Below are 22438 nucleotides of genomic sequence, written 5' to 3'. Positions count from 1 at the left end.
GATAACGCACCTCAGCTTAGAGATGTGGTGATTGTGGTGCTTAGATGCACAGGTTATTGTCCTCATTACGTACCTGCCAAGTCGTGTTTGAATCGCACCTACCATTTTGTAGTTATGACTGTTGGAGCAACATGAACATTTTAGCACATTTTGATTTATATAATTTTTTTATATTTGTAGCACTTTCATCATTTTAAAGTTTCAAACTACCTAAGCTGTACACGCCAAAAATACAAATGAAACTTTTTGAAAACGCGTACAATTGTAAAAATATTTCTCGAAGGTGGTGACCTAACTTTCACCATTTAACTCAACGCACGCGCGGTAGCTCCTTAAAATATTCTGCCGCGAACAACCATATTTAGATTATTTCGGAATCTTCGACGCTGCCTTCCTATCATTTTTAAAATTTCTTCTGCATCTCAGGGTTGGCACGGGTAGGGTAATTTTCAACGTAAATGCCTAGTGACGTCCACTATACTTCAAAGTCTTAATAGGAGCAGGAGTTTTTATGCTACTTGCCAAATAGATAAAGTTATGCTACTTGCCGAACTTTATCACGCCCTCTGATTACTCGAACTGTCTGAAAGTGATGGCTCCTTGAGCATTTTCATAAGTACGAAATTCCTTCAAAGCATCATTTTGATATGATAATGAGTTTCTACATCGTAAGCTGGTATGGGCTCATTCCAATAGCCGTTTCGGTTCGCGATGATGCCGCCACCGACGATGTACGACGCCGTAACCGCTATCGCAGGAAATGCGAAAAAAGTACCCGATTCCCGCCGGGATCGAACCCGCGTCCGCTGCGTGGGAGCCGGATACTCTACCACTGAGCCACGCAAGCACTTGCTATCGGAGCAGACGACCCAAGCCTCCGCCAGTATGGTGGCGCCATCTAGTTAACGCGCCTGCAAACGCAGCGTGATCGACATGTAAGTTGCAGTTGTAAGGCTTGATCGGGCTCAGCAGACTGCTGTGCAGAGAGCATTACAAGCCGCAGCTCGCCGTCGACGCCGGGCGGACAATTCAGATCATTTTCGTCAAAACGAGGCGAACAGACTGCCGCGAAGACCCTGTTGTGCGTGGTGCCCAAACTGGAGCTGCTCCTGAGCCCCTCCACTAGCTTAAGCTGTGACTCTGCTGCGTGTGACTGTGACTTTTTAACAGGATATAATTTACCTTATGATTATTGTTATTTGATATTCTGGTCTCCTAAAATGCACTACTATTGGACAAATATGCCGAATCGGGTGAGTTGGAATATATCCATGATAGCTGCGTATAATGAATGACGACGCGCTTGTCTCTTCCTCTTTCTGTGTCGTCGTTTCCTGTGCCCTGCCCAGCATAAACTCCCCACTATTCCAAATATATTTTTCTGGGCATCAAGCGAACAGAACACTACACGTCTTTGCGTACAACACAAAAATCCTCCAACTTAGCTGCAGAATGACAATAATTACGGCTTACCCAGCAACGACTTAGCCGACGAAACTGCTAGTGTATCAAATGAAGGAATGAACCTTATTCATATACATTATTTGGGAACTGACACAGCCCAGCGCGTAAGGAAGCTAAAGCATGATTTCACATTGCAGAAGCAGCCCGCAAACTTTTTTCCAAATGTACTTTTATCAACGCTTTCCCAAGCTGAAGAAATAAGAACATTAGGTCACTGACACCTGGCCGTTGCATTGACCAGCATACTCATTCTAGATTGGATTGACCAATAATGACGGGTACAGTACCCTTCCCCCCATCTCTGGTGCTGCTAATTTAGGCACTGCCAGCACTTTTTGTTATTTATGCGGAAAGAAAATATTGTCCTGAGCAACTGTAGCGCACAATATTCCATATGCACAGAAACCCAGGAAAAATTGGGAGAAGGCAGAGGAAGAATATCAATATTTTATAATCCACCCCGTAGGCGCTGTTACAGTCGGTCCATCGTCGTCATTCTAATTTGGTCATCCGACTTTTTTCATGCCGTCGTCATGCCGTCCCGGTAGATGGCTGACTGCTTTTTCTCCCTCAGGTTTTTTTTTTTCTTTTTTTTATTGTGTCTCTCATTATTTGCCAAGAGTTGCCGTTAAGAGTTCGACTAAATATGTCCATTTTTCGTCCGCGAGCTGCTTCTCATGTCAAACCTGAAATAAGTGAGCTTCTTATTTCTCAAGTTTCCGCTAGTATTTTTCTCAAATTTTTGTACTGTTTTCTTAGATACTTTTTTCTCGAGCCTTACATCGTAGAGTCGTTTCACCGCTCACCAACATTTTTGCATTTATTGTGTAGGACAGCACATGTGGCACATGAGTTCAGAACATTTGCCGGAAGCTATGGTCTCTGCGTAAGTTGGTTTAATAATTTGCCATATTTCCACGTCTGCGATGGCTGTATATAGTATTATAACAACAACACTTTCATAGTCCCTGTATGGGCCCTGTCTGGTAAGATAAATAACATGAGCCAGGAGGACGACAAAACGGGGGGAACTGTTCATCAATAAGTTGGACAGCTGACTGAGATGATTTGATGCTACTATGAAATACTAAAAATGTGATTGCAGAAACCCTTAAATATGATAATATACGAGAATAAAACAGATAGGTTATGATATATCAACAAATCAAAAAAAAATTAAAAAATAAAACCGGTCACGTAGGAAAATGACCACATGACACCAACCTGACTTACTCACCCCAGATAATTTCCCTTACGGTGTCAAAAAACTTAAATAATAGGGTTTTACGCGCCAAAACCACGATCAGATTATGAGGCACGGCGTAGTGGGGGATTCCGGAAATTTGGACCACCTGGGGTTCTTTAACGTGCACCTGAATCCAAGTACTCGGGTGTATCGCATTTCGCCCGGGCCTATCGAAATGCGGCCGCCGTGGCCGGGATTCGATCCTGCGACCTCACGCTCAGCAGCCCAACACCATAGCCACAGAGCAACCACGGCGGGTATTCTCTTGCAGTGTGAAGCAGTTGGGCTCAAAAGGAGAAAGGGAAACTTTCCTCCCGAGTGTCAAAAAGGTTGCAGAACTACTACACAGACACTGACTAAGGCAAATGCCGCCGTTTTCCCAAAGAAAAAAAAAATTGTTTGGGTAGAAAGGTGACAGAAATACATTCAAAAGGAAGACGTGTAAAATAAATAAAAGGAAAGGAAAAATTGGGAGCAAGCAAAGAAACAATATCAATATTTTATAATCCACACCGTAGCGCTGTTGCAGTCGGTCCACCGTCGTCATTCTAATTTGGTCATCCGACTTTTTTCACGCCGTCATCACATCGATGACGCTTTTCGTACGAAACGTACATCTGCTCTACAAGCAGCATAGTCACATTTTTAGTTTGACTTCCGTTACGAAGCTTTCGCGCTGAGGAAAGAATTTCGTCAATCCTAACTCACGCCAGTATTGCACTCGTAAAGCAAACTAGGTTTGCCTCGTAAAAAAAATTGTAGTTGCCTTTTTCTCAATTTAGCTGCATAACGATTCTCCAAGAGGCACCCTTCCATTCTTCCGAATGACTTCACGTCTGCTTGCGCTATTTTTGTGCCATCTTCCACTCGAACCGACTGTGTTCGAAAGCGCACATTGTAGGAAACTTCTGTCGGAGATCTGACAGCTGCACATATTTAAATTATTGGAACGGTATTCTACATGTTTAGAAATCCAAACAAGACAGGTATTCATAAGAATGGTTGTACAGGCTTATCAATTATTTACAATACGTGCGGACTGAAAAACGAAAGGCAACTTGATTTATAAATTCCTATGAATTGCAAATAACGCTCATGAAACGCAATTATGCATCACTGAGGAGATTTCTTTTGAGAAGCCGCCAGAACTTGACTATCTGAAAGCCAGTGAATCCTCTTAAGTAATTCAGAAAACAAGACCGTCCTTTCAAATGATCTGCACGTGCCACTCATGAGAAATAACAGCACTTCATTTTAACACAGGGCGTTATAACAAGCACAGCCGAAAAACTGTTTCACTGTTCAGCGGTGCTATCTATCCCGGGTGGGTTATCAAGACAAATATTTTGTTATCGTACAAAACATTTGCATTCTTTGATATACGGAATACCAATTGAATTACGACTGGCTGAAAACATTCATTCGTACAGCCAATAGAGAAAAAGGCCTGCCTTATCTGAGTCTTCAATAAAACGTTAAATAGACCAATGAACAGTATTCTATCTCTTCCTTATTACAACAGCAGCCGGCGAAATGGAGAATAGGAGGGGCGCGTCAGAGAGATTTCTCGATTGCGCATCGGTCATCCACGTGCCGTATTTCATATCGACCTTCTTTATGCGTAACTGCTTTCGTATTTTTTTGTTATTTCGAATAACTTGCTTTCGCCGTCTGCAAACCGTGATTGGAAAACTTCCCGCTGCACTGCTTCCGGCCCGGGAGAATAATACTCACTGCACAGCCCGTGGGATAATTTCTTTTTCTGTAGATCTCGTGAATCCCTTGAGAAAACAATTGTAGCACTACTCGCTTCTTTACGCCTACCGCGTTCACGAAGAGCGGATATGCGTAAACACGCACACGTGGCCGGCTTAGCTTCCGCAGCCTTTTTTTGTTCTATCAGCTTACTTTCACACTCTGTTCACAGAAGTTAGGAATATATTTTATTATTGCGTCGCTCCTCTTCCTAGTCGTTGTCTGCCTGTGACAGCGAGAGGACACGGTGAGGTTGTGGCAGTCGTGCTTTAAATTTCAGAGCATTAAAAAAAGGAATTATTGGACCTTGGAACATACGCCTTCTCTATAAAAGCCATTCAAATGCATGTTCCCGGGTAGGTTTGAAAAGAGGTTCAGACACCCGTGAGAGACAGATATAGGAAGTACAAAATAACAAGAAAAGAAGAGAGAACCGCATATGCACATTTAAATAAATGAGGGTAACAATGATTCTGACATTACTTGAATGCCCCACAATAAACGCGAAAATCGACTAGAATAAACAACGACAGAATGACGACAGAACTCGCTTCTACAAATAATAAACAAAAAATGGAAACCATAGTAGCGAGTGGTGCTATGTCTTAACACAGAAACAAAGTTGCGGATGAATATTCAAGAATTTATATGCTCCAACTTTATTTCATTACTGTGAGAACGCGTGCGAAATTGTTTTTTTTTCATTGACATCATTACGCACAAGGCCATAGAAAGCGGCCCATCGAGGGCTCCTCAAGTCTACATATTGTTGTGCACCAAAAAGATATTGTTATTGACTCTGGCTTTAGGCCCGTCTTCTCCTACTTAAAGATGGAACCACTTCTATGTTATATATTTTATTTACGAATTCCTCGCAGGCTCCAAATAGGAGTATTATGTCAACGGAGACTATACATAATGTTTGAAAAAATACCCCAGAAATGATAAAAAGGAACCATAACAATGCATTAAAGAAGGGTTAATTATAATAAATGTAATGTACCAAGTAATGTAGCCTCTACTGCAATTTATTTTTTCATTCATGCCTTTTGTGGCAAGCTATACTTTAGGCAACTGAAGAAAGTCCAGGAAACTGTTTTGCAGCGAGACTCCCAACATACAAACAGTTCTTATTCTCTTGAAATACTGCAAATAATACATAAATATAATATTTAAATATTACAATACAAATATTTGAGCACGATAACCTTCAGTGATCCGAGTTCATAATTACCTGGAACGAATTTTGCTGATTGAAGTTTTGCGGTGCCACGAAGATGCAACAATTCCGGCAGAAGCCATCTGAAGATGACTGTTGTAGTTGATGTGATTAGCATTGATGCAATGTAAGGAGGCACTGTATTGCCGAAGGCACCTTTATTAAATCGAAGCTTTCTTTACCCCTTCCTTCGACTTTTCTGCTGCTGCTGCTGCTGTCGCACTGTTGCAAACCATATCAGGGGGTGGCTGAGAGTATGCAGGGAGGAAATGCGTTTGCATCTTTCCGTCGTGGCGAAACAATACTCTGCGGAGCATTCTGGTGGAGAATTAGGGCAAAATAAGCAACGCTTATTTCGACTGCACAATGATGTCTCTACCAAACCAAGGCTCGCCCTCTGCCATAGATCCGTCATGAGTTCCCGTACGTGCAAAAGTTAGGAATATATGTATAGTACGTGCAACCCAGGAATCGTGTTGTGTTGTGATTCAAACCCTCTACTTTGGTTGGATGACACGTTTACCATACTGGATTAGACGGAAGGGATAAATACGCCCCTAGTAGTGCGTATTTGTATGGTAGGTGGACGCTATGTCTCATGTATAAGCTAGTTTCACACACTTGTTTGACCAGGAAGGTTGTCTGACTGTGTTGTAAACAAGCGCGCGGTCTCGCGGTCAAGTGGCGCCGCATACAAAAGCATCAACGGACGGTACTGTGAACACACGTGCACAAGCAGGCAACGCCCAATACATAAACGCAAACAGACACGTGTACATGCAGGTGACTGCTCAGGGCTGCCTTACAGGGCGTCAAGACAATTCTCGACACTTAGTCTGCACTTCAGTCTAAGTAACGCGGTGCTGCAGGTATAGTGTCTAGAATCACTTTACCTAAATCCGACAGGCTGGGTCTCGGAGACAGCTACACCCCGTGCAAATTAACATGCGCATTGGTACCAGGCCACTCGTGGAAGAGGACGACTCTAAATTAAGGCGAATTACTAGGTGGAACTCCCATTCACCATGGGACGGGAACTTAGAACACTCGAGCGTCATCTTGATGCGGATCTCCAACACGGCACTTTCCCTCCGGTCAAGCAAGCTTCTCGGATTTACTGCGCTGCTTTGAGGCTACATAAAAAAATGCCAACGCCACAACCCTGCGGGGCACTATAGGGAAACTTCACTGAGTTTGCAAAGGAGATTGCATTGGCTGCTAACGGAAGAAGGGAAGTTACGAAGGAGGGAAATATATTTTTGTAGAAAGGGTTCTCTTGGGGTCCTTCTCAGCAGAATTCTCGTTTTGTTACTTCTGAAGGAAAATGCACGTGGGGCAATGCATTTGCCCTTTTGAAATCTGCTGCGGTGGGATTATAGTGCGTAGGGGAAAGTAAAACGGAGAAGATCGTTCCTAGAGGCACACTTCAGCGTCTCCTTGCGCCAAGAAGCCCAGAATGAGCAAGTCAAAGGTCAAGACCAGACTCATTGCGTTCTTCGACACCAGGGTGCTCGTCCGCCAATCGTCAACGTCAAATTTTTCGTGGAAGTTCTTAAGAGACTCAAACGAAGGGTTCACCGTGCCCGGCCTGACATCGCGGACGATTGGAAAGCGCCTGCCCACACCGCCTTCCTGGTGACCAGCTTCCTGGCCAACTGAAAGGCGTCAACGGTTCCACAACTGTCCTATAGCCCTGACGTCACCTCCTCAGACTTCTTTTTTTCTGCGCTTGAAAACTGCCATAAAAGTACATCATTTCGGGACAGTTGACAAAGTCAAGGAAGCTTGCACCAAGACTCTAAATGACATTCCGGAGGGGGCCCACCGTGACGCGTTTGATGTCTCGAAATCTCGCTGGAAGCCATGTATCGATGAAGGAGGAGACTATTTTGAAATATTTTAATGTGTTTTACCGATATCATCAATAAATTTATGTTATTCGACTCACGGACATTACTTTTCGCACATACCCTGTATATACATAGAGCATACTAGAGCCTATGATTTCCTGCGTCATGATCAACTATTTGAAAACTGGAAACGTAAGTTTTTTCTGTTACAGTCTTATCAGTACTAATGCCTTACTCATCAAATCGACAGCTTTTATGAATGCATAAGTGGTCCATCGTGTGATACCAAGTCTATCTTACCCGGTGTGTCCAAAAGAAAGATTTTGGGTAATTTGTTATTCATAATATACTCTAATGATATTGTAACCATTCGCAAAAGGCACAATTTTTAAATTCTGTCGACAATACGTTGTTCTTTTCTGGTGTAACAGCTAATGAGCTGATTAGAAAGAGGATATACAACAGTAAAAAAAAAAACTCGAGCAATGGGCTAGCAACAACGCGTTAAATATAAATATGAACAAAAATAAGGTGGTCATCTAGAGTGCCAAAAATGAAACTATGCATTGACGAAGTGATAATGTTTATTCAGAAATAGAAATTCTTAGCGTCTTCAAAATAGTTGGTGTATTATTTACAAAACGCCTGGCTTTGGATAACAAATGTATATCATACAATATAAATAAGAATTTTTGGAAATACGTCAGGCATGCACGCATGTGTGCGGAAGTGCAGCATACACCGGAATTCTCCTAGGCCCTCCGCCAAGCGCAAGTGCGTTATTGAACTTACTGAATTTCTGAAAGTAAATTGCATAAGAAAATTCATAAAGTGCCACTTACTGTACACATGGTTCCTTCGGATTGTAATCGTAATATATGAGAATAACGGCATCGTGACGTGCGATATCGCCTGATGGCGTAATACGATGACGTCATCACGCCAAACGCAACGTCACGCCATGATGCCTTCGTCAAGTGATGATGTCGCCTGATGACGTCATGTGATGCCTTTTGTAGAAGTAGTACAATGCACGCTTCCCGTGTCTTAGCATTGTCTCCGGCATAGGCCCACATTTTTTGTGTGAGCACCGCGCATGCCAACGCGGAACATTCCTACCAACCAGAGGTTAATAGCTTCGCTGTAAAACACTCATATATCGAGCACATCGAGTACTGCTGTTTATTTCAGTATTGTCATACAGACTGCGACGTCGAAAGACAAGCATTGCAGCCACGCAGCATTAAGCAAATGCGCAAGGTGTTAACTTCGACATTTCGAGTTTACAAAACACAGAGTTGAAGTATAAGTGTAAAATATGGTGGAAGCATTTTGGCAGGAAGTGAGCTGGGTGTTGTTAACATTTCTAGGGTGAAAGCGTTTGGACTACTTCCAGCCTATCAGAAATCTGTAACGTAATCGGAGCTGTCAGAAAAGTGCAACGTAATTGTGCCATTTGCAGATGAACTACAAGTTCGTCTATGTATGCACACGGGCGCCTCTCTAGTTAGGATCATGATGACACGGATGCGCACAAAGCACGAAGCTCACTTCGGTGCGTGGAGCCAGTATGAACTCAGAATTAAACATGACAGCCAGAGCTACAGATTCCAGTTTTTTTTTTATCAAACGCTCGACAGAAATATTAAACGCACTTCAATTTTATGTTTTATGTGTGGCGGCTTTCACATCGGTTCTTTTAGTGCTTTATAGAATGTTTATGTAATGAAACTAGAATCACAAACTCAAGCAAAGGAAGTTTTTAGTAGCAGAGAGGAACATCAGATTATTAATAGATTCTACTGAAAGCGCAGAAGCAACTCAGAACTATGGTACGTAACGAAACCAACTCGAGACTACGCGTTATAGCGTGACATTAACTGCGGCCTGAGTTTCACCCCTTCTCACAGTTCTGCGTACGTTTACAACTTAGTAGCAACTCTGGTCGCCAAAACGCACACTTCCACCCGCATCCTGCAGCCGAGAACCCCATTAGCAAACAGGGATAATTGGAGCGGACTGCCGGCTGGAGCCGCAGACAAGGGAAGAGGTACTAATGAGTCTGGGCGTCTCGAGTTACTGTAGAAGCTTCAGTAATTTTTTTTGCATTTAAATAGACTGCAGAACATACCTGCAGCAACTAGACGCGAGCGTCTATCAGCTAAAGTTAATATTAGGCGAAATAACAATGTTTCACGTGTGCATACTGCACTGTGTGTTACATCCACGCAAGCACACGAATAAATACTAAAACACATAATGAAAGAAAAATTCTTATCCACCCGACTATAGCCGAACGCCATAAAGGTAACCCAGAAAATCATTTTTGCTTCATATTCTTTAAGGCTGTAGCTAGTTTGGAACATTGTTTGATTCACTTTGATCACTCCTGCGGAACGCAAGCTACTGCGGCCATGACAACTATTAGTCGCAGAACGCCGATGGCGTAAAGGCATTTGAAACACCAGGAACAAAAATGATTGAAAATTTGCGTTGGTTAATGCGCTCGATACAGACGGTAAGGGGGGCCCACCGAACGCCGAAAATTAACCCAGAAGTCTGTTAGGTCAATGCTGCCATGTACCAAATACGCGAAGCGATTAATAATGAACAAGCGTTCTATACTTATCTACACTCTCGCTACATGTATCCGTCCGTACGTTTTCGGTATACAGCGGGGTATCTTCAGAGAAACATGTATTGTGTTTCAATTCTGGCCAGTATTAGAGAAAGTCGAGATTCCGATTCCGATTGATCTATTTTTGCATTTCTTCCTCTTTACAAGGAAAAAGCAATATGCTTGAACAGCAGCAATACGCTACAACGATACTAACTTGACAGGGTTCCTGCCAATGTCATCGCATAAAAGACAATGAGCGAAGTATTGATACACAGGAAAGACGGCTTCGAGCAATAAAACGTATCTAGAACCGTCTGTGAAGAAGTCTTTATGACGTGACGCCACTTCTTGTCCACAAGAAAAAGCTGAGAAAATCACATATCACAGCTGTAGATGAACATTTTGCACCTGTGAATTTATGAAAAAGACAAAGCCACTTCCACTAAGCGCTTAACCCATTAAGGACCAAGAAAAATCTACCCGTTACATTTTGCGGATTTTTTGTGTGAGGGGATATTTTCACACTGTAAATACATTGTGAAAGTTTCATGAGTGCCGCTTTATTTTTTGAAACGCTACAATAGTGTACGCTGGGCCTTTATGGCAGCAATACCTGATGTAGGTTACCAAATGATAAATGCTATATTTTGGAGCTTCAAAAACAAAAAGGCTTGCAGTGGCGAAGAGTAAAACTTTGCGTAAGCCCTCATAACCGTCTGGTAGCAAAATGAACATTTTAGTAGGAAATAGTGTTTGCTGGGAGGTGTTTTTACTATTCAAGTGTATAGCATAATTTCACGGAGAAGGACTTTGGTGTTGCTTTCAGAGGCGCACGCGACAAAAATGTATTATTGACGCAGACCTACACGTGATATCTTAAGATGAATGCAGGTTTTCAAGACGAAAGTATTCAGCCCCCCTTTGGTTGAGTGGTAGTTGAAACATTCAACGGACTGGTGGCATCTCCTTCAATAACAGTCGGTTCTTGCATTTCAGTCATGTTATATGATTTGGTCGGCAACATTTTTGTTAGAATTTGCGAACCTTTCAAGACATGGGATCTTCGTCTGGTTCCTCAATGCGGGCTGCTCTACTTTTAATGCACAACTCATCTCAATTGGCACAGGAATACAGATCGTCTTTGTTGTTTTCTGTTTCCTCCCATCTATTTCCCAATTTCTAATAAAATCCTGCATAAATTATTTACCGTTTTAAATAATGTTCATATGATATCCAAATGGCTTTTTATTCATCTAAATTTAATGCAACACGGCTCGCTATTTTATTGACTGTGAAGATAAGAGCGTTGTCAACTTTCTCAGCAGCAAGAAAGGAACCAGGAGGATTAATAGGAATCCTGATGTAATCCTTAATATATATTTTTACCTGCCATTGTCTCTGAAGTGTTTCTAGTCAGCAAAAAATATTAAAAAAATAGTCCGCAAAAAATAATGGTAAAAAAGCCACCGTGTGTGCTTCGAGAACAAGCACGCCCCTCTAGCATACACATAGGCCCAGTGTGCATTACAAAGTACACCTACATTCATTTTCTTGCAACGCTATAAATGTGTATTGTATATGGAACGTCATGCATTCATCGTTTAGTCATTCCTTTCTAAAACTTCCACACAAACCTCAGTATCGTGAAGCATATGATATGATTGATAAAAAATAAAGAAGGTGCATGTATGGCAACACAGGCTATGTTCCGAACTTCTCCAAGTTTGGCGATGAATAAATCAAATACATCATGCAGCTGTCAAAAAAAAAACTACAACGGAGTCGTCTTGGCAGGACTGTTCTTAGCAAAATGGCGTACTATGGAACACAGTATATTTATTTTTTAATTATTTACACATAACAACGGTACTGTACTTTTTAAAGTACGGTGGTCCCTAATGGGTTAAGAAAACCTGGCTACGTTTTCTTCTGAGCAGACGACCTTCCCGTCTGGCTTAAAGGCATTCTGCTCAGCCGCCATTTTGTTTTGAGAGTGAAATAGCATTAATCACTTTTGACTTCGATGCTGTCTTCGCCGGCTTAGTCAGAATTGGAACCAGACATAGGTGGCCTGTGTCTGCTTAGCTATCTCTTCAGCCGCTTACGGCGAATATTGGAATACAGCGGTGGTACATTATTTAGCCAAATATAAAGTACAAATTCGGGCTCAACAAAAAAAATGTTCGGTTGAAATTTAACTGCGACGTTCAAATTGTGGAATTGTCACCCATTAAAGCATGGCGCATGTGTATGTAGTGAAAACAACGACCAGCGGCAAGATTTCTTCGTCTGCAAAATCGTTAATTTCATTCATTCTATTCCGCACACTACAATGTGGTGCATAAATGGATCCTCCTGGAAGGTTAAACAGTGGCGTATTTCACAGTGACACGACTCACGTATGTGTATGTTGAAGCGGGGACTGGTCTCTGGATACTCTATAAGTGAACCTGCTTTCAGCACTGTCTGGTCTCAATTTTGGCATTGGCGAATATTACCCAAAGCCTGCAGAAACATGCATGAGTTTATTTGTTAAGAATGTAATTAATTATTGGTTATTACTCAGTTTCACATGTCCTCCTGCGAGAAGCAAGTGTTATCGAATAAATAATTATCTAATCGTTAACTTACCAATTTTCAAAACAAATACTTTGTAATTACACACAACCAAATTCCACGTTTCTACGAATACTCTTGGTGCAGGCGCTTCTTTCAAAGTTACACTATTTTTCCGCTGAAGAGCTTTCCGCGCGCATTTCTTATTTTTTCTTCACCCACCTGTAGGTCTCACGAACTTGTCCTAGCGGTGGACAGGTGGCTTCAGAAAGAAGAAGAGACACCACTTGCGCCGTGGAAAATCCAGTGGTGATCCATCAAGACAATCGGAAGTAATCATCAGCAGATTACGCTGCCGTAAGTGTCCCCGCATTAAACCTATATTTAGACAGGGTAGGTCTGGTGGTATCACCCCTGTGTCATTTCTGCCGAGAAGTACAATCCATAGAACACTGTATTTGAAGATGTCACCGGTATAAATTACCAAGAAAAAGATTTCTAGAAATTGTACTTGCTAAATTAGGGGTAAACTTAACATCAGAAATAGAATTAACTTCCGGGGCCTCAGTATTGGGTTTTAGCCACAGGGGACGTCTTTGATGCCGCTTCTGGTTTCATTCAGTCAACGAAACTCATAGGATTTTAAATACGTGTTTTTATAAATCATCTTAGTGATATTTGTGTGTTAAATCCTAGCATTACTATTATAAATTGTTCTTTTCAGAAAAATTGTTCATCTGGTTGTTTGGTTGCTCAATTGCACCTTACTTGTTTCTTCAAAAATTATGGCAAAATCAGGTGCCCAATATTTGGCCAATTCCCCAGGGTGGAAGTGCGCCATATTATATATAAGCTCATCATCATCATCAGTCCACGGTCGGGTCTCGTAATCTTTCGTATATGTTTGGTAGACCCATAACCATCGCGATGCAAAGAGTGCTTCAGTGTTCCGTAAAGTAATTCAGCGACAGTGTCCGCAACAATAGAGAAATGTGCCCCAATTGTTGCGCCCCAGAATAGTGTTTTAAAGCAAATGCGTCAAGCGTCTCCACGCAACTGGCTAGCATGCAATAAATTTTAAGGGCGTGTCTACGGCTGCCTTTTGAGGCTTGCCTGTGTGGCGTCAGTCTGCTTATAGTTACCGTGGCGTACGAGCACAGGATGGAAGGCTCTGTACGAGCTGTAACAGCGATCGACACCGCCGTGGTAAGTCGTGCTTCTCCGTACCACTACCGTGTTGTTCTGCCCCCCCCCCCCCCCCCCCTGCCCGCCAGTCACGCCCTTATTACCACTGTCTTGCTGCGTTGCGACATTGCAGGACGGCCTTATAGGATCGACGATTTTTGCAAGTCCTTAAAGGACATCAAGGTGATACAGCAGATGAGCGGAAAAGACGACGTGACGTAGCTTCGACGGATCGTCCCAATGGTTAGCCGAACTCACTCTGTCGTAGTCGTCCAGCCAATCCTCGACGTCATCACCGCGAAGTCCAGCAAACAGATGGGGATCACGCTGATGCCCACTGACAATCCAATACGGAGAGGCTGGGGTAGTCGAGGCCGAGATGGTTGATGTAGAAGTGCCTGTTGGCGCGGCCTGTGACATGCTGGCGGAGAGCTGTCACAATGGGCGGCCTGATCGAAGCTCCAGAAGGTTGAGCGGAGAGTTAGAGGACGGAGGACCGAAGAGCACACTCCACACGTGCACCTCCCGTTTTTCAGGGCCAATCACCGAGCACGTACGATCCCTAAAAATTATGTGGCCTGCACAGAGTAGCGTCTTCTTGGGGTCTTCGGTTCAGAAATTTACCAATCAGACAAGTGGCGTCTGGTAGGCGTCTTTTCCGCTCATCTGCTGTATCACCTTGATGTCCCTTAAGGACTTGCAAAAATCGTCGATCCTATAAGGCCGTCCTGCAATGTCGCAACGCAGCAAGACAGTGGTAATAAGGGCGTGACTGGCGGGCAGGGGGGGGGGGGGGGAGCAGAACAACACGGTAGTGGTACGGAGAAGCACGACTTACCACGGCGGTGTCGACCACTGTTACAGCTCGTACAGAGCCTTCCATCCTGTGCTCGCACGCCACGGTAACTATAAGCAGACTGACGCCACACAGGCAAGCCTCAAAAGGCAGCCGTAGACACGCCCTTAAAAGTTTATCGCATGCTAGCCAGTTGCGTGGAGACGCTTGACGCATTTGCTTTAAAACACTATTCTGGGGCGCAACAATTGGGCCACATTTCTCTATTGTTGCGGACACTGTCGCTGAATTACGTCGTCTTTTATCTCACAGGAGTAGCGAAGACTCGGTTATTCAACCATGAGGTTGATTTCACGGACTGGGGCACTTTCAAACAGAATCTCCGACAAATATTTGGCACACCGGCGGTTCGTTTCGCCCTCGCAAAAAAGACGCACGACACTCACAAGCAACAACCCGGGGAATCCTATACGTCGTACATCGAGGATGTGCTTGCTCTTTGTCGACGCGTGAACACGGCCATGACCGAATCAGACAGGGTTCGCCACATCCTCAAAGGCATCGGAACTATCGCTTTCAATGCGTTAGCCATCAAGAACCCCGCTACCGTCGGTGATATCGTCACTACTTGCCAGCGCCTTGACGAACTCGAATCAGTAAGGTTGCAGCCAGACACCTCTGTACCCACTACCGCCAACGACACCACGTTACGAGGAATGATCCACACAATAATTCGAGAAGAATTACAGCATCTTGGCTTCGCGGCGGGGCCTATGCCTCTTCATGCCTCGGATACCAATCTGCGAGACGTTCTCAAGGAGGAATTGGCATCCATGGCTGGTGCAGCGTACACGGAACATCTAACCCCTAGGGCCCTACCAACGTACGCACAAGTAGCCGCAGTTTCTCCAGTCATCGTTCCACCTATGCCTCCAACACCAACGCCTACGCACATGGCTTCCATGACTACCAGCGTACCTACCCAACCCAGCTATCCGCAGTGGCGTCCGCCTCGTCCTATCTGCTTTTACTGCGGCTATCGTGTCCACACAGCACGTCTTTGCCGCAACCGCCACCAAGACGAGCGTCGTGGATATGACCTATACGAACGGGATGACTTTTCGCCCGGAGCTACTTTCCAACGTCTGCGTGACCAACGCCATCCTTATTCTCCACGGCGTGGCAGCTCTCCATAGCCTACTGTAGCATCCGAGACGGCTCCGACGTACCGTCCTGCGAGACGCCGCTCGCCGTCACCCCTTCGCTGCTCTACGTCTCTACTTAGGCCTGCTACTCGATACGCCGAACGTCATCCGGAAAACTAAGTTATGCAGCTTTTGGAGGAAAAGCTCCATCGAACGATAGGACAGCAATTCCTCCATCGCATCCGTGCAATATGATATCGGTTGTAGTAGAAGGTGTACAAAGGGAAGCTTTGATTGACACTGGTGCTAGTGTTTCAGTTATTCACCGTGAATTGTGTTCGCGACTCCGCAAAGTTACGACGCCCTATGATGGACCTACACTACTTGCTGCTCAAGGGGCCGCCATTCGACCTACTTTCTTGTGCACTGCTCGTATTTCCATCGATGGACTTCTGCATTACGCACAATTTGCAGTTCTGAGTTCGTGTGCCCAGCAGGTTATATTAGGATGGTATTTTCTTTCTATGGCCTCCGCCTCCATCAACTGCCGGCAACGCGTTCTCCACATGACCGACACGACCTATTCACTTCATGCAGATGACACAGCACTTCACTTGCTTGCTGCAGAAGATACCGCCCTACCTTCTCGCTATCAGAGTATTATTACTATCACGTCTGACGTCACTGACCCTTGGCGACGAGCTCGTACTACCATCTGCACGCTGTCTCGCAAGAGGGATAGCCTTTGCATCAGGGTTGGTTCGGTTTGATGATGGCTCTGCACTTCTCTACGCTACAAACCCGACATCCGAAAATATTGGTATGGGCTTGCGAAAACACACCACAGCTAACACCCATAACACACCCCACCACACGGCAATGGGAGGCAGCGCTGTCCAGCTCCCACTCGACGGACCAGCTCAACCTAGTCAATCGAGCGAGAAGGGCAGCTAAGGCCGCTGGACTCCTGGACTGAGGGGACCACCCACTGCAGAGCGGAGGAGCTACCTACGCTCGCGTGCTCTTTTTATTAAAGTTTATTCTCTCTCTCACTCTCTCCGAAAAGATTCTCGTACCTAAAGGCACTACATTGGCTTGCGCCACTGAATCGGAGTCTATCTCGGTTGTTTCCATTAAAGCAGCTTCCTCTGAAGTTCCTTCTATTGGACGGGCCGCATCTCCTTCTGCTCTTACAGCTGCCATCAGTTCCGACCTGACACCTTCACAGTCACAACAGTTGCTTGCTTTGCTCCCAAAACAGGAAGCTTCGTTTGACGCGCATTCCACTTCGGTGGGAAAGACTTCGATTACGACGCATCGGATAGAGACAGATGGTACATCCATCGTGCACCGTCGACCATATCAAGTATCGCTAGCCGAGAGGAAAGTCATTGGCGAGAACGTCACCGACATGCTCCAACTGAACATAATACGCCCCTCTGCTAGCCCTTGGTCATCCCCCGTTATTTTGGTTCGCAAAAAGGACGGCTCCGTGCGATTTTGTGTCGACAACCGAGCACTCAACAAGATCACACGCAAGGACGTAAACCATATGGCGCGAATAGACGATGCCTTGGATTGCCTGTAGGGTGCCGAGTACTTCTCGAGTCTCGATGTGCGTTCCGGCTATACTGGCAGATACCTATGCATGAGGGCGATAAAGAGAAAACAGCGTTTTCAACACCAGATAGGCTCTACGAATTTAATGTCATGCCATTCGGCCTCTGCAATGCGCCCGCAACGTTCGAGTGCATGGTTGACACCGTTCTTCGTGGCCTGAAGTGGAAGACTTGCTTGTGCTATCTGGACGATATTCTTGTTTTCTCATCAACCTTCTCTCAACACCTGAAACGCTTGGATGGAGTTCTCACGTGCCTTGTCAACTCTGGACTTCAGCTAAACACCAAGAAATCCCATTTTGCGAGCAAGACAATCAAGGTGTTAGGTCACATTGTGAACAAGGACGGCATTCGTCCTGATCCTGACAAGGTTTCGGCAGTTATGCTCTTTCCTTGTCCCGAAAAGACCAAAGATTTGCGTAGTTTCCTACGCGTAGCTTCCTATTTTCGCCGATTCATATGAGACTTCGCCTCAATAGCGTCACCTCTGCCCAAATTACTGGGTTCTTATGTTCCATTTGTGTGGTCTCCCGAATGTGAATCAGCGTTTTCCCATCTGAAGCGCGCTCTCACATCTGAACCAGTGCTTCGCCATTTTGATGAAGCTGCTTCTACCCTCCTGCATGGCTACCTGCATGGAACCACCCACAAGGCTACCTCCAGTTACCATACGCAAACCAACGGCCTAACAGAGCAATTTCATCGCATGCTATCAGACATGATAGCCATGTACATCGAACGAGATCACAGAAACTGGGACGCAATTTTGCCAGTCGTGACTTTTGCGTATAATACCGCCGTTCAACGCACGACCGGTTACTCGCCATTCTACCTTGTCTATGGTCGTTCGCCCTCTTCCTGTCTGGACGTTCCTTTCTTCGTGTCCACTGTCACTCGATGTCCATCCTCTTGGGAAGGATATGTGTCACGCATTCTGCGTTGTCGCCAGCTCGCCCGCATCAACACCGAAGCACGGCAACAGGACCGCGAGTAGCATTACGACGCCTCTCATCGCGTCGCGTGCTTCCGCCCTGGTGAACAAGTGCTGCTATCATATGTAAGCGGCCGCCTGCGGCGCGAAAAAGAAGAAGAGCACGTGAAGCACGGTGTTCGGAACGGCACGAGCTCTTGAGGCGCGTGAGCCGAGGCGTAATCGAGGGATGAACGGCGCTGTCCGTGGATTATCGACGTGGCTCCGGGCCAGGAAGGTCGCATCGCCAGCTACGCTTTGGAGACGGGACACTTGGGGGTCTGGCTGAGTCCGTGACCTTGGCCGTCCAAGGTGTGGCCGTTGACCTCGGCAAGTTCGAGGGAGGCTCCTGGACTGGCTGCAGCCTCTCACGGCAGGACCGCGCAACCCAGAGAGGATCTTCTTCCGCGGCAGACCGGTACGTTCGATTCTCCGCGGGACGCCACGTCGGCACTCTTGAAGAAGTTGCGATGCATCCCGACGCTAGGCCTATCCAGGTGGGCCTAAGCAACGCCGAGCGCCATCGCTGAAGAGTTACTGACGATCCAATCACCGACGAAGTACCGACGAGCTCACCACCGATAAAAGAGACGACGCGACGACGGCAAGGCGACTACATCATCAACGAGAGGGCCAACTGCTTGGGAAAGGAGCCGACAAGTCGGAACACACGTGCAACAACGGGTGCAGCAAGGTTACTCTTTGTATCGTTTCATGCGTGCGTCTCAGCGATAGGACAGGGTTGCCTGACTTTGGAGGATTAGACGCCAAAGACAAGCGTAGGCGTGAATCGGAACATGCTTAGTATATTAAGCTTTAATTTGTAGCTTTGTTAGTATTGTTCCCGCAGTGTATTTTAGTGTGCTTGATTTTTTTAGTTTGAGTCTCGAGTTTGCGTGCGATTAAAAATCTGTTTGCTGTGTCGACATGCGTATTCCTTCTCCATCTCTTACAACACCCGCACGCCCCCGAGATCGGTGACACAAACATCACAGCTGCTCTGGACACCAGTTCATACTCTTGGCTTGTGTGACAATTTCCAGGTTCCGTTCATCGGCCCCTACAAAGTCTTGGATCAGACCTATCCGGTTAATTATCGCCTGGCACCTGTTATTGTTCCAAATGACCACCGTTGCCGCGCCGCTGAGGTTGTCCAAGTTTCCCGTATGAAGCCTTTCACGAGGTGTTCTCCGTCCCCATTAGCAATGAGAAAGGTGAAAACTCAGTATACTGTGGTCATGGGCGACTTCAAAGCAAAAGTGGGCAAAAAGCAGGATGGTGAGCAAGCAATTGGAAACTACGGCATCGATTCTAGGAATGCAAGAGGAGAGATGTTGGTAGAATTCGCGGAAAGGAATAGGCTCCGAATAATGAATACATTCTTCAGGAAGCGCACCAACAGGAAGTGGACCTGGAAAAGCCCTAATAGAGAAACAAGTAATGAAATAGATTTCATACTCTCTGCCGATCCAAGCATAGTGCAGAATGTAGAAGTGTTAGGTGAGGTAAAATGCAGTGACAATAGGTTAGTGAGGTCTAGGATTTCTATCAATTTGAAGAGAGAAAGAGTGAAATTAGTCAAAAGGAAACAGGCCAACCTAGACGCAGTAAAGATGAAAGCAGGCCAATTCAGGCTGGTGCTCGCAAGCAAATATGCAGCTTTAGAACAGGAAGATAAAGATAACATAGAGGTAATTAATGAAGCCCTAACTAGGCTGATCTCAGAAGCAGCAATCGAAGTGCGAGGTAAGGCACCAAGGCAACCAGTAGGGAAGCTCTCCCAAGAAACAAAGGACCTAATAAAGAAACGACAAAACATGAAAGTGTCTAACTCAAGAGATCAGATAGAATTCGCTGAACTGTCAAAACTGATCAACAAGAAGAAAGTAAGGAATATTCGAAATTATAACGTGGGAAAGATTGAGGAAGCCGTAAAATATGGACGCAGCATGAAATCAGTAAGAAGAAAGCTTGGCATAGGACAAGGCAAGATGTATGCACTGAAAGATAAGCATGGTAATATCATCAGCAATTTAGATGACATAGTAAAAGCAGCAGAAGAATTCTATACTAACCTGTACAGTTCCCAAAACAGTCAAGGTACTTTCGTTCGAAGTAGTGATCAACCGGATACAGAAGCGCCTTCTATAACTAGCGTTGAAGTTACAAGGGCCTTGAAAGACATGACCAGGGAAAAAGCGGCTGGAGAAGATGGAATAACAGTAGATTTAATCAAAGATGGAGGAGATATCATGCTTGAAAAGCTTGCGGCCCTTTATACATCATGCCTCACTTCAAGTGTACCAGAGAGCTGGAAGAACGCCAACATTATACTTATCCATAAGAAGAGAGACGTTAAGGAATGAAGAATTACAGACCCATTAGCTTGCTTTCAGTATTGTATAAAATATTCATCAACACAATTTCCAATAGAATCAGGGCAACACTTGACTTCAGCCAACCAAGAGAACAGGCTGGCTTCAGGAAGGGATATTCTACGATGGATCACATCCATGTCATCAATCAGGTAATCGAGAAATCTGCGGAATAGAATCAACCTCTCCATATGGCTTTCATAGATTATGAAAAGGCATTTGATTCAGTAGAGATACCAGCAGTCATAGAGGCAAGGAGTACAGGAGGCATACGTGAATATCTTAGCAAATATCTACAAGGATTCCACAGCTACCTTGGTTCTCCACAAGAAAAGTAGAAAGTTACCTATCAAGAAAGGGGTCAGGCAAGGAGACACAATCTCTCCAATGCTATTCACTGCATGCTTAGAAGAAGTATTTAAGCTCTTAGACTGGGAAGGCCTAGGAGTTAGGATCGGCGGCGAATATCTCAGCAACCTTCGGTTTGCAGATGACATTGTCCTATTCAGCCACAATGGAGACGAATTTACAACCACAAATGATTGAGGACCTTAATCGAGAAAGTGTAAGAATTGGGTTGAAGATGAATATGCAGAAGACAAAAATAATGTTCAATAGCCTGGCAAGGAAGCAATAATTCAGGATCGCCAGTCAGCCTCTAGAGTCTGTAAAGGAGTACGTTTATCTAGGTCAATTACTTGTGATCACTTACCCTGATCACAAGAAAGAAATTAACAGAGGAATAAAATTGGGTTGGAGTGCATACGGCAGGCATTACCAAATCTTGACTGGGAGCTACCACTGTCGTTGAAAAGAAAAGTGTACAATCATTGCATTCTACCGGTGCTAACATATGGGGCAGAAACTTAGAGGTTAACAAAGAAGCTCCAGAACAAGTTAAGGACCGCACAAAGAGCGATGGAATGAAAAATCTTAGGACTAACGTTAAGAGACAGGAAGAGAGTGATGTGGATCAGAGAACAAACGGGGATAGCCGATATTCTAGTTGACATTAAGCGGAAGAAATGGAGCTGGGCAGGCCATGTAATGCGTAGGATGGATAACCGGTGGACCATTAGGGTTGCAGAATGGATACCAAGAGAAGGGAAGCGCAGTCGAGGATGGCAGAAAAGCAGGTGGGATGATGAAGTTAGGAAATTATCCGGCGCAAGTTCGAATATACGCTAGCGCAAGACAGGGGTAATTTGAGATCGCAGGGAGAGGCCTTCGTTCTGCAGTGGACATAAATATAGGCTGATGATGACTGATACTACCTTGATGAGACCTGGGTAAACGCTGGCCACACTAAGGAGACCGTATGGACAGACACCTAAATCTGAATACACGGGCCTCGAGAATTTTCGCGTATGGCTGTGACGCAATAAAAGATATGAACTGTTTTTATGCATTCTTTATTTTGTTCTACCAACAACAATTGGTATTATGGACAATACCTGTTACATACTGCATGCTCAGGGATGGAAAAAACATCGACGGCCATCACACTACATGAAGGTGCTTGACCAGCGAAGCTCGATAAAAGAATCTGTATCAGTCTCTATTCAATTAAGCGTAAGCTCTCTTAAAATCTTCCAATTCAGCGGCATCATGGTACTTTTAGGAAAATTAAAACTGCGC

This window comes from Dermacentor silvarum, chromosome 4, assembly GCF_013339745.2.
Source record: "Dermacentor silvarum isolate Dsil-2018 chromosome 4, BIME_Dsil_1.4, whole genome shotgun sequence".
Lineage (NCBI taxonomy): Eukaryota > Metazoa > Arthropoda > Arachnida > Ixodida > Ixodidae > Dermacentor > Dermacentor silvarum.
This window is presented reverse-complemented; position numbering follows the sequence as displayed.